This window comes from Dipodomys ordii, unplaced genomic scaffold, assembly GCF_000151885.1.
Source record: "Dipodomys ordii isolate 6190 unplaced genomic scaffold, Dord_2.0 Scaffold11, whole genome shotgun sequence".
In the NCBI taxonomy this organism is placed as follows: Eukaryota; Metazoa; Chordata; class Mammalia; order Rodentia; family Heteromyidae; genus Dipodomys; species Dipodomys ordii.
In genome coordinates this window covers 8,551,627-8,564,830 of record NW_012267227.1, presented here as the reverse complement: position 1 = coordinate 8,564,830, position 13,204 = coordinate 8,551,627, and the positions used below count along the sequence as shown (strand labels likewise).

The 13,204-nt window shown below is 39.2% G+C and overlaps 1 protein-coding gene across 2 annotated transcripts in view; it reads right to left on the bottom strand.

Moving 5' to 3' along the window:
* The window catches only part of Rfx7 (regulatory factor X, 7), a 34,872-nt gene extending 33,915 nt beyond the window's left edge, over positions 1-957 (bottom strand). Inside the window, exon 1 of one of the 2 annotated variants that reach the window (XM_013010230.1) lies at positions 923-957. The gene's annotated coding sequence lies outside the window, so the exon portion shown is untranslated. The remainder of the gene's footprint in view (positions 1-922) is intronic. The other variant, XM_013010231.1, reaches the window with a different exon arrangement.
* Positions 958-13,204: the final 12,247 nt, after the last annotated feature.

The following is a 13,204-nucleotide window of genomic DNA, read 5'->3' as shown; positions in this document are numbered from 1 at the left end:
ACCACATAAGCAAAAAGAAAAAAGCTGGAAGTGGCGCTGTGGCTCAAGTGGTAGAGCTGAGGGACAGCACCCAGGCCCAGAGTTCAGGCCCCACGACCGGACCCAAAAACAAAAAATTTTAAAAAAACACAAAAAAAACAAAGTCAAGTTAGCCTATAGGTCTCAAACTAGGATAAGAAAAAGTTGTGAAATCACAAGTAAAGAAAAAGAATTATGACACCTGCCAACACCTGGTAATGGAATGGTGCAACACCACTGAGTGCTCTAAGGCCTGGGGTGCAGCCAGAGAGACTCTCTGAGAGAAGTCAGTGTCAGTGCAACTGGCTTCCTCCCCAATGGTTAGAGACCACCTCAGGAATCACAAATACCATCTATATTTAAACTATGTATGTGCCTTAAAACCTTACAGTTGAAGCCTAAAGATGAAAAGTATATTATAGTTTAAAAAAAAAAGTCTCACACATGAAGTCTGTTAAAGGCTTTTCTCTAAGCAAAATTTCATAGAGTTCCCTAAGAATAACTTAAATTTAAACCACCACTGTGGCTTAACTCCTACAGCCCAGCAAGCAAATCACAAAAAAATTGCTGTAACACAAGTAATCTATCATATATCTAAAATCTTTTCATTAAACACATTCTCACAGAATTGGTAGATAGGAAAATAAATAGCCAGTTTGAGTAAGTACTTTATGTAATCTTTCAGTAAAGGACAGTAAGATTCACAACTATGTAATTACCTCAAACTGATTTCTTTATTGATGAGATACAGGAAAATAATGCAAGTAGCTTAGAACTAATTCATCCAACAGGGTTATACACCTAAATGCCATATTATTTTGAGTCAGCATTTCTAAGAAGGGGATTTTTATCCAGGGGTAAAAAGCCTTACTACATTAAAAAAAAATTTAGGTATTTCACTTACCAAGATGCAGTCCACTTTAGATTGTACAGTTTTGCTATAAGAAAAAGAAAGTTAGGTTAGTAAGCGTACTAAATACATGAAATATTCTCAAACAGATAGGGTAATCAGTCCTGTTTGTTATGGGGGAAAAAGCTTCTTACTAATATTAGTCACTGTTATCTCCAAACTGGATCTTTCACAAAGCAAACCAAAAATCTATGTCCCATTCACTGGGCTAAACTCAATTCTAAAGCAGGATCACAATATCTCAATTTACTGTTTCAGTCAACTGCTGTGACACTATAAATGTTTTGAATACACTGCTAAGTATTTAATGGTATATAAATATAGGTGGAGTATTATAATTAGAAACAGGGTACAGATTTTAAAATAATTGTGGCCTGACCTTCCAACTATGCACAATTAACTTACTTAGCATTTAAAAGCCACAATGACATAATATCCTCTATAGGTTTTAAAGACTTGACATAAAACCATTTTCTCACAGCCATCCAAATATGCGTGTGCACACACACTCTAGTAACAGAAATACCTATACATAAAAGTAATAAAAAAGAACTATTACAGTAATAAATCAGGAAAATGGAAAACTATTTTTAGAAAGAAAAATATAAATAAAGCCACTACACAGAAATGTAACCATACTACCAATGTAATTGAATTGTTTATATACATCCTAAGTGAAAGCTTGTACAAAAGTTTATCATTTGAATTTTCTTACTATACATAAGCACAAAGTACAAGTTATACAAAATGCTTGACAGTTTACACTCTAAAACATGCTGGTTTCTGCATTCTATTAATTACTGCCACCATGTTTATCTGTTTGGCATTATGGTATAAGAAGTTAGTGTAGTTTGTGTCTTGCTGGATTTCTAGAAGTACCTGGTAAACATGTTTGTTTATATATCTTGCTAAAAGAAGTGTTCATAGGCTAGGCGCTGGTGGCTCATGCCTGTAAATCCTAGCTACTCAGGAGGCTGAGATCTGAGGATTGCAATTCAAGGCCAGCCCAGGCAGGAAATTCAATGAGACTCATCTCCAATTAACCACCAGAAAACCGGAAGTGGTACTGTGGCTCAAGTGGTACAGCACTTGTCTCAAGGTGAAGAGCTCAGAGACAGCACCCAGGCCCAGAGTTCAAGACCCAAGATTGACTTAAAAAAAAAAAAAAAAGCAGTGTTCATGGTTGTGGGGCTTGAACTCTGGGCCTGGGTGCTGTCCCTGTGCTCTTCAACTCAAGGCAAGCGCTCTACCTCTTGAGCCACAGCACCACTTCTGATTTTCTAGTGGTTTTGGACTTTCCTGCCAGGGCTTGGCTTTAAACTGTGATCCTCAGATCTCAGCTTCCTGAGTAGCTAGGTTTACAGGCGTGAGCCACCGGTGCCCGGCTTCAGCTCTGTTTGAATGCAGTGACTTAGTGGTTGGGGAACTTTGGTTTATTTTTAGCAAATCTTATAATAGCTTTTGACTCATTATAAGTATCTAAAACTTCAACTAATGAAAATTAAACATATGAAAATCCCTCATAGCTAACAAGGAATGGGATGATCTGTGGATATAAGAGTCAGAAGAATATCTTTGCAGTTAGATAATATTTTTGATCACTACACTTTGACGAGATTAAGAAAATGTTTCAGCAGCTTGAAAAATAAGCATAAATATATGCTTACCATTCAATAGTGAGCCCTAGGTGTACATATAAGATTGTGCTTCAAAAGAAAAAAAAAGCAGGGCTCTGTGGTTCACACATGTAATCCTAGCTACCTACTCAGGATGCGGAGATTTGAGGATCATGGTTCAAAGCCAAACTGAGAAGGAAAGCCCAGGAGATGCTTATCTGCAATTAAATACCAAGAAAGCCAGAAGTGGAGCTGTGGCTCAAGTGGTAGTGTTAGTCTTGAGCAAAAAAAGCTCAGGGACTGCACCCAAGCTCAGAGTTCAAGCCCCAGGACCAGCACAAAAAGAAAATATTAGACAAAGTTCACAGTTCTTGTTCTCAGAACTTTTAGGGGACATACAGCCATATACTATATAACGATGGACCATATAGGTGGTCCTGTAAGATTATAACATTTTGTGACATCATAGCCACTTTAATTTGTAAGCACATTCTATGATGTTCATGCAATGAAATTGCCTAAAGACTATTTCTTAGTATTTCCACTGCAATGGAGTTTGAAAGGAAACGACCCACTGAAGAGTGCTTCCCAAAGGGGCAATGACCCTTTGAATGGCACCTTCTCTACAGGTGTCTCTTGCATTACAGGATGTTTGGTGTCAAACTGTTTTCATCTACAAGTCATTTCAAAAGCTCTAAGTTGTTTAGGTATGGAAAGTGAGATTTTCTGCTTTTGACACAGGCCGTTAAAAGAGTTTATTAATTTCATCATATAATCAATTTTCTTCTTCTAAATATAAAAACTACTTTAATCAGAAGAATGAACTTTATCACCAGGTTACTTGTGATTTGATCACTGGTCATATTGATAGAACTTTCAGATTCCTCAGTGAAAGTATTCTATTCATTGATTTAATATTTCCTTTGCTCTTAATTTTTTAAAAAAGCTTTCTGGCAGTACAAATGCATTAACAGGAACATGTTTACTCATATATATATATATATATAATATATATACTATATATTGACATAATAGTATATATCATATATAAAGGTATATATGTGTGTGCATATGTATACAGACTTTTAAAAATAAAAATCTTTTATTTACACAAGTTCATTTAGTAAGAAATACCACAGTGTCTATACCAACATAAAACTATGGCCTTTGAAGGGAGAATTCTAACTGGGCAAGTACTAACTATATAGATTCTTTACATAGATGAGTCATTTCTTCCTCTGAGGCATAGTATAGTGGCATACCACTCCCAGAGTTCTTTGTAACGATTAAACAAGATGATTTCTATAGAAGCCATTATTTCATTAAGTAGCATGAAACAGGCTCTTATAAATTAATTATTTATTGCCAATAAGTGAGCTGGATGAAGGTTCTAGATAGGGCCCAAGACATACCCAGTTGAGTTTCAATGCTCTCTAGTGCTGACCTGCAGATGTAGCTTCAGGTTCCAAACACACTTACTTCATCTATAGGTCAGTCCATAAAAATATGAATTGAACATTGAGGTAGGTGCATGTACAGAGACCCATCTATAAGGATGACTATTTTCTCTGAACGATGAAATTTTTGAGGTTTCACTTTCATTTCAAAGCTTAACTTGTGTGTATGCATGTGTGCATGTGCATGCGCAGGCACTATATATGCTTATATAAAGGTTTAAACTCAGTCTCACACATTCACTCGGCTTTTTTGTTCATGGTTGGCATTCTACCACTTCAGGCATGACTCAAGCCTAGCATTTTGCTGGTTAACTGGGGATGGAGTCTTGAAGTCTTTTCTGCATGGCTGGCTTTGAACCAGTATCTTCTAGTTCTCAGTCTCTTGAATAGTTACAATTACAGGCATAAACCAAAGATGCCTGACTAGTCACTGCTTAATTTTTATGAAAAACATACAAATTTAAAACAAAACACAAGGCAGGATAGTCTAGTGGAAGAAATATCTTCCTTTATCCCATAGTTTCAGAAAAATAGTTGTATGAAGCTAATATGGCTAACGTTTAAATTGAAAAAGAAGTAATGAAAGCATGTGACCTCATTGTCTTTGGATATACTTTGGGCATCATCAACAGGAGATGTATGCACCAGTCTTTTTAAACTGAAAAGTACTTAAGAATATTCATTATCAGGTGCTTAATGGATTATAAGAGAAGGAAACCAAACTGGAGTGCCATTGAGCATTGCAATGAAAATGATTTTTCTGGGCTGGGAAGGTGGCTCAGTGGTAGGGCGCTTGCCTTGCATGCCTGAGGCCCTGAGTTCGATTCCTCAGCACCACATAAGTAAAAATAAAAAAGCTGGAAGTGGCGCTGTGGCTCAAGTGGTAGAGCACTAGCCTAGAGCTGAGGGACAGCGCCCAAGCCCAGAGTTCAGGCCCCACGACCGGACCCAAAAAGAAAAAGAAAAAGAAAAAGAAAATGATTTTTCCAAAGATACTTGGGTGTCCAGATGAGAGACACTATGCCAATGATCATTATAAATTAATGAAAGGATGTTTCTTAAAATTGTAATTGATATGCTCATTAGGTACCCTTATGAGACATGACTTATAATTCTTTTATAGAATTTATTAGGACAGAAAAGTTTGGCATCTGAAAAATGAAGTAACCAATTTCAATGTCTGTTCTCCACTTAAACTCAGGAAGCATTGTCTTTTGCTCATAATGAAAGGCAAAATGTATGAAAACCGATCTGAAAGTTAATAGTAAAATTCCTTCCCACAAAGGATTAAGAGACTCAAAGGTGACTCAAAGGCCTAAAAATGTTGTTCCAATCTATATCCTAGAAGGCTAAGGAGATCAAAAAAATTGTCAGTTAATCTCAATGATTAAATACTGCTTTAAGAGAAGGCATCAAGACTAATATGGTTTAAAGACAGAATTGTAGTATGGTACATAGCTCAGTGATTTGGGGTATGGCTATGTGGCATGTACACTACAATATTTGCCTACTATGTGGGTTCAATCCCTAGCACCACAAAGAAAGTAAAATACCCATCAATGGGGACAGGTAAAATAATATATTGAAAATGTAGTTAGAAAGGTACATTTTTTGGCTGGGAATGTGGCTTAGTGGTAGAGTGTTTGCCTAGCATGCATGAAGCCCTGGGTTAGATTCCTCAGTACCATATAAACAGGAAAAGCTGGAAGTGGTGCTCTGGTTCAAGTGATAAGAGTGCCCAGGCCCTGAGTTCAAGCCCCAGGACTAGCAAAAAAAGAAAGAGAGAGAGAGAGAGGGAGGGAGGGAGGGAGGGAGGGAAGGAAGGAAGGAAGGAAGGAAGGAAAGGAAGGAAGGAAGGAAGGAAGGAAGGTCGGCCTACATTTTTCTCCTGTGCTCAAAGCCTAATTCCATGTAGAATCTCTCTTTGGAATACTTCAGAAACATGAGATAAAGGATCAGCTTGCTATAAGATTAAAAGTTATAACATGCACACACAATAATTTTAAAAACAGAATTTTTCCCTAAGCCAGAAGCTGTATAAAAACTTGGACAAAGCCGGGCACCGGTGGCTCACGCCTGTAATCCTAGCTACTCAGGAGGCTGAGATCTGAGGATCGAGGTTCAAAGCCAGCCCAGGCAGGAAAGTCTGTGAGATTCTTATCTCCAATAAAGCACTAGAAAACTGGAAGTGGCGCTGTAGCTCAAGTGGTAGAGCGCTCGCCTTGAGCTGAAAAGCTGAGGGATAGCACCCATGACCAACAAAAAACAAAACAAAAAAACTTGGACAGTAAAGTTGTCTCTGAACCTAATCATTTAATAAGAATCATGTCTATACTTTCACTATACAATAGAAATACAATGCAGGCCACATTCTAAATTTTAACTAGAATGACAGTAAAAAAAAAAAAAAAGGTAAAATCACCTTTACTCAAATATCAAAACATTACCATTCTAATACATAGTAAATACAAAATATTTCAGATTTTTTGATGCTGTCTTTGAAGTCTAATGTGTACATTCATTTTAAACACATCCACTTTGATTTAGCCATATTTTAAGTGATCCTTGGCCACATGCAACTAATGGTTACTGAACTAATTGGCACAGATCCATGGCACAGAATATCTATGAATTATATCCTAAGGAATGTATGAAAGTGTGAAGATTGCTTCAGAGGGCAGCATGCAAAGACTAAACAGGCCATTTGTTATTTTTAATTATAGGACTTTCATGTAAAAAAATATATCTTGTCTAATCCACTTGTGTAGACAGCCATCAACCACAGTATATGCAGAGTAATTCCCTTCTAGGTTTTACTAGGACGATAAGATGATCCATATCTTAGTATTTGTCCACCCAAAAAGTTACTAAGCTAATGGTCTGTTTTCCACTTTAAACCAACAATCACAGGTACGGATAATAAAAGTTATTTATGTGTTATATTCAGAAAAGAATTATGACAGGACATAGGCAAAAGACAGATACAAAACATGGTAGAGCAGGAAATGTTCAAGGCAGACACAGGTGTGTGACCACCTGGAATAGACAAAATGATAAAATTACTGCAGATTAGCGACAGATTACCATATTTTAGAAGTGTATTTTGTGAGAACTGTTCCTCCCAATATGTATAGATAGATACCTGTGGGGAAAAAAAGTGTCTGACATGCAAGCAAATTCAGAAAATGCTTGGTTAAACAAAATCAAACAGGATTTTAATCTAATTTAAGGATTAAGTTTCTCCATCCTTATAGTACAAGATTGCTTAGGGAGCTCAATATTCTAGCATGCACTGTGTATCCATTTGAATACCAAGAGTTAGCCTATGGAACATTTCCCAAACTAATTGGATGAAGAACTTTTTATTTTCATGACGATTGAGTACCTACTATCCCAGGTTGAGAAAGGCTAACTCGGAAGTTCTAATAAGGATAAGGCTACTCCCTTTAACTCAAGAACAAAATGGTGACAAGAGTATTCGTGGTGGGGGTTAAGAGGAGTACTCCTGAGCCAAAACGTTGAAGGTCTAGTTCCAGCAATCGTCTACTATAAACCTTAAGAACTGAATCATCTCCCCCTTCTCAGCTGAGGTGTGGGGGTTTAGACACCAGGCATCCTGCATCTAGACAAGAACTCCACCACTGACTTACATCTCCAGCTATCAGGAACATATTTAATTGCATCAACAACAAAAGGTAATGATCTGAGCTGGGCACCGCCAGTGGCTCACATCTGTAATCCTAGCTACACAGGTGGCTTAGATCTGAGGATTCCGGTTCAAAGCCAGCCATGGCAGGAAGTCTACGATACTCTTTATTTCCAACTATCACAGAAAAAGTTGGAAGTGATGCTATGGCTCAAGTGGAGGTACACTAGCCTTGAGATAAAGTAGCTCAGGAACAGCACCTAGGCCCAGTGTTTAAGGACAAGGGCTGGCAAAAAATAAACAAAAGGCCAGGCGCTGGTGGCTCACGCCTATAATCCTAGCTACTCAGGAGGCTGAGATCTGAGGATCATGGTTCCAAGCCAACCCCAGGTAGGAAAGACCATGAGAGTCCTATTTCCAATAAACCACTAGAAAACCGAAGTGGTGCTGTAGCTCAATTGGTAGAGCGCTCGCCTTGAGCTGAAGAGCTGAGGGACAGCGCCCAGGCCCAGAGTTCAAGCCCTATGACCGACAAAAAATAAAATAAAATAAATTAAAAAAAAGGTAATGATCTGTCTATAATATCTACTCCATACAATCAAGAAACAATGGCTATGGAATATAGGATAAATTTATTTGAAATTCTACCCTCAAAAAAAAAAATCTTACTTTGCGGGGGGGGGGGGGGGGGGGGGTTGGGGGGGGGGGGGGGGGAGGATGGCATGGGAAGGGGAAACAAAGGAGGAGGCTACAATGCTTGATAAGAAATGTACTCATTACCTTGCCCATGAAATTGTAACCCCTGTGTACAGTATTTTCACAATTAAAGAAAAATCTTATATTCCTACAACCTAAAAAAAATAGCTTCATGAAACCAAATGAGAATGATGGTCAACAATTCATTTACAACAGGCACTAGTAGATCATGCCTATGATCTTAGCTACTCAGAAGGCTGAAATCTGAGGACAGTAGCTTGAAGCCAGCGCAAGCAGTAAAGTTTCTGAGATTCATCTCCAATTAACCACCAGTGAGACAGAAGTGGAGCTCAAGTGGCTCCACTTACATGGCTCAAGTGGTAGAACTCTTACAGCACCCAGGCCAAGAGTTCAAGGCCCAGGGAAGGCACCAAAACTATTTTAAATTAAAATTAAAAAATAAATAAAATGTACTCACATTCAGCTCAGGATGTCAGGTAGCTAAGTCTACAAGTGTGAGCCACCAGTACCAGCTTTACGTTGTTTTTTTGGTTTTTGTTTTTTTTGGGGGGTCTGGTTGTAGGGCCTGAACTCTGGGCCCGGCTCTTCAGCTCAAGGCTAGCGCTCTACCACTTAAGGCACAGTGCCACTTCCGGCTTTTTTCTTTTTGCTTATGTGGTGCTGAGGAATCGAACCCAGGGCCTCATGCATGCAAGGCAAGCACTCCACCACTGAGCCACTTTCCCAGCCCTTTATGTTGTTTCAAAGAAAGGATCCTACTAACTTTGTCCTGCCTGGCTTCAAACTAGTGATCCTCCTACCTACAACCCCAAAGGAGTTGAGACTATAGCAGTTCACTACCATGCCTGGGTTGATGGATATATCTTAGACATCTGTCCTAACCTACAGAATATAGCATATCTCGTGATAATGTGTTGGTGTGAGTTTATCAACTTTAGCAAACACCATTCTAGCACAGGATTAACAAAGGAGGCTATGTAGTGTGAAGTCAGTGTTATATTTTAAGTGACCTTAAAATGCTCTAAAAAATATAATCTATGGAAAATTAGTTACAGCGCCCAGGCCCAGAGTTCAGGCCCCATGACCGGTCCCCAAAAATAAACAAAAACAAAAACAAAAAACAATACCCAAAAAATTAGTTAAAAAAATAACCTTCAGGGCTGGGAAGGTGGCTCAGTGGTAGAGCGCTTGCCTTGCATGCATGAGGCCCTAGGTTTGATTCCTCAGCATCACATAAGCAAAAAGAAAAAAGCCGGAAGTGGCGCTGTGGCTCGTGGTAGAGCGCTAGCCTTGAGCTGAAGAGCTGAGGGACAGCGCCCAGGCCCAGAGTTCAGGCCCCATGACTGGACCAAAAATAAAAATAAAAAAATAAAAATAAAATAACCTTCAGAGTAAGAAAAGCATGTCATACTTAGATTTGACAGAAGACTAATACTTTGAATATATATGTATATATATTTTTTTAAACTCTCAAAACTCACCAGCAAACAATCCAATGAGAAATATGCAAAAGATTTGAAGAAATACATCATCACAGAATGTCTATAAATGGCAAAGAGCACAGGAGAAGATAGTTAACATGACCAACCACTAGGAAAATGCAAACAAAAACCACAATGAACTACCATTACCTAAAAGAAGAGCCAAGTTCAGAGTATTAAAACCAAATACTGGCAAGCATGTAGAGATATTGGATCATTCACTGTTGGTGGGAATGTAAGTGGTACAATGACCCTGGGAAAGTTCTGTAACCTCTTAAGAAACTAACCAAGGAAATTCCACTCAACATAGCAATTCCAATCTCAAGCTAAAATTTATCCTAAAGAAATGAAGATCCTGTTCACAAAAACCTAAGAAGTAACCCAGGTATCTTTCAATGGGTGAATAGTTAAATAAACTGTGGTACGTTCGTGGACTATTATTCAGCAATAATTGAGGACCAATCTAGACAAATAATCAAGAGTGTTACACAGGTAAGACTGTCAAGAGCCTTTTGAGATTGGCCTTTTTCACTTGAAATAATTCTCTGGGTATTTCCTGAAAAACACTGCATGGCCTCAAGTTAGTACAGGTACCTATGATAACACTCCCAACTCCATCCTATCTCGCCACACTGGTGTCATTCACATCAGATCATCCATGGACTCATACACTGCTTTGTCCAGGAAGTCATTCTTTTTTTTTTTTTTTTTGTCGGTCGTGGGGCTTGAACTCTGGGCCCGGGCGCTGTCCCTCAGCTCTTCAGCTCAAGGCGAGCGCTCTACCACTTGAGCTACAGCGCCACTTCCAGTTTTCTGGTGGTTTATTGGAGATAGGAGTCTCACGGTCTCTCCTGCCTGGACTGGCTTTGAACCGCGATCCTCAGATCTCAGCCTCCTGAGTAGCTAGGATTACAGGTGTGAGCCACCAGCGCCGGGCCAGGAAGTCATTCTTGTGTTCACGCAACCAATGATAAGAAAATGGAAAGCTTTTATTTTGCCTTTATTTCTTACTACTCTCCCTTTTGTAATTCTGAGTTTCTAACTACATCACTGTCCTCTCAAAGGAATTTTTTCCCCATTTCTTACAAAGCAGGTCTACTAATGACAAATTCCCTCCTTTTTTTTTTTTTTCTTTTGTTGGTTGTGGGCTTGAACTCAGAGCCTGCGTGCTGTCCCTGAGCTTTTTCACTCAAAGTTAGCACTCTACCACTTTTGAGTCACAGCACCACTTCCAATTTTCTGGTGGTCAATTGAAGATAAAGAGTTCCATGGACTTTCCTGCCCAGGCTAGCTTTAACTCTGGATCCTCAGATCAGTCTCCTGAGTAACTAGGGATTACAGGTATGAGCCACTGGGACCCAGCCTCCCTCAATTTTTCTTTGACATTTTTGTTTCTCCTTCTTTTTAAGGATAATTTTGCTGGACACAGAAATGAGCTGATTTTTCTCTGCTCTTCCCCCAATACTACATATTTCACTTCATCTATTCTTTTTACTTCCACGTTTTCCTAAGTCTGATGTAACTCTTCTCCTTAGTTCTCTGTAGGTAGAGATGTTTTTCTCTTATTTCAAGATTTCCTCTGTTTTTAATTTTTTGCAGCTCAAATAAAATATGCCTACATACCAATTTTTTAGTATTTAATCTGCTTGGTTTTCTCTAAGGCTTCCTGGATCTATAGCTTGGTGTCTGTCATTAATTGTGAAAAAATTTAAGCCATTACCACAGATCAAACATTTCTTCTGTACCTTTCTGTCTTTCTGATTGTCACTCCTATTGTGTTACCCCTGTCACATTTTACATATTTTGTTCTTTTTTTCCTCATTTTTTTTGTTTTCTTTACATTTGTTTCTTTTCTCTTTCTTTCTTTTCTTTTCTCTTTCTTCCTTTTTCTTTTTGCTGGTCATGGGGCTTGAACTCAAGGTTACTTGAAGACTTTCCTGCCCATGCAGGCTTCGAACCTTGATTCTCAGATCTTAGCCTCCTGAGCAGCTAGCATTCCAGGCATGAGCCACTGGTGCCCAGGAAGTTTCTACTTGACATCTTCTTGCTTATTTTTTTTCCCCTGGGTCATGTCCAGTCTATTGATAGGATCCAACTACAGAGGAGTCAGTCTAGTGTTTCTGATTTCTACCATTTCCTGTGGATTTTGTCTCTCCTTTTCTTACCCATCTAGTCTACATGTTGTCCCATTTTAGGAGCTCTTAGGATATTAATCATTTTAAATACCCAGTCTGATAATGCCAAAATGTGAATGCGTTATATTTGATTCCTATGCTTGGTTTACCTCTTCCAGACTCCCATTCCCTGATTTTACTGAAAGGCAGGAATGATATGAAACTGAGATCGATCCTTTATGTGAGGTTGGGAGTTGGGCTGTGTTTATTAATTGTTATTCTATGGTGTTGAACGCTGATTTCTGCTAGTATCCTTGTTTCCCTGCCTCTGCCCCTACTGTCTGTCTTTAGGTTTCCTTCGAGACTCTTTCAGTAGGGTGGGAGACTTACAATTCTTCTAGGTATGATCCCCTGTGGTTATACTGGAGCCTTACTGAGGTGGTTGTGTGCAGGAAGTAGCAGGAATTCTACAGTCTTATGACCAATCTCAGTCTTTTAGAGAGCCTAAGCAGACTCCTTTCCCTTGTCTGGAATGGAAAGTTGGAGAGGGCCAAAGCTGGGCCCTTCCTTTAGCTCAGTCAGGCTTTGGTAAAATCCCAGCTGATCTGGTAAAAAAAAAAGTTTCCTTTGAGGGCAGGCCTTATTAAAGAGAACAGACAACTGTGAACATATTTCAAAATGAGTACTTTTCCTGCTGCTGGAAACACAAGGGATTTCACTTTGCTCTTCACAGATTCAGCCAGCCCTCCTGAAAGTAAGGAGAGTGTGAGTCCCTGCCCAGCAAAGTGAACTCTCCTCGGTCCACACTCAGCCTGCAGCAGTTTGCCAACGATGGTTTAAAACATCTTCCCCACATAGGTGCAAGCTGTGGGCTTCTGCCCTGTGGGTAGCTGTCATTATACACACAGCCTTCTCTCCAGGATTGGCAGCACCTTGCCTTAATTTCAAATCTCTGAGGCAATTGAAGAAGAGCTTCTGGCTTTCAGTATATTCAACGTTTTCCTTGGTGTGAAGTTCTTGATGTATTATTAGGGACTGAGTTAAGACTATCCTGAAATATAACACTCATCTACATAGAGTCCATGGCTTCCACAAGGGAGAATTACAGGACAATTAACAGCAAGCAGATAAACGACCGTCATCCATTGTTGCTGATGAACAGGAGAACAGGGTTCTTGTGCAGTCTGAGTGTCCCCCACAAGTCCATCGTGATGAAAAGCTTGGTGTCTGGACAACTGACCTACC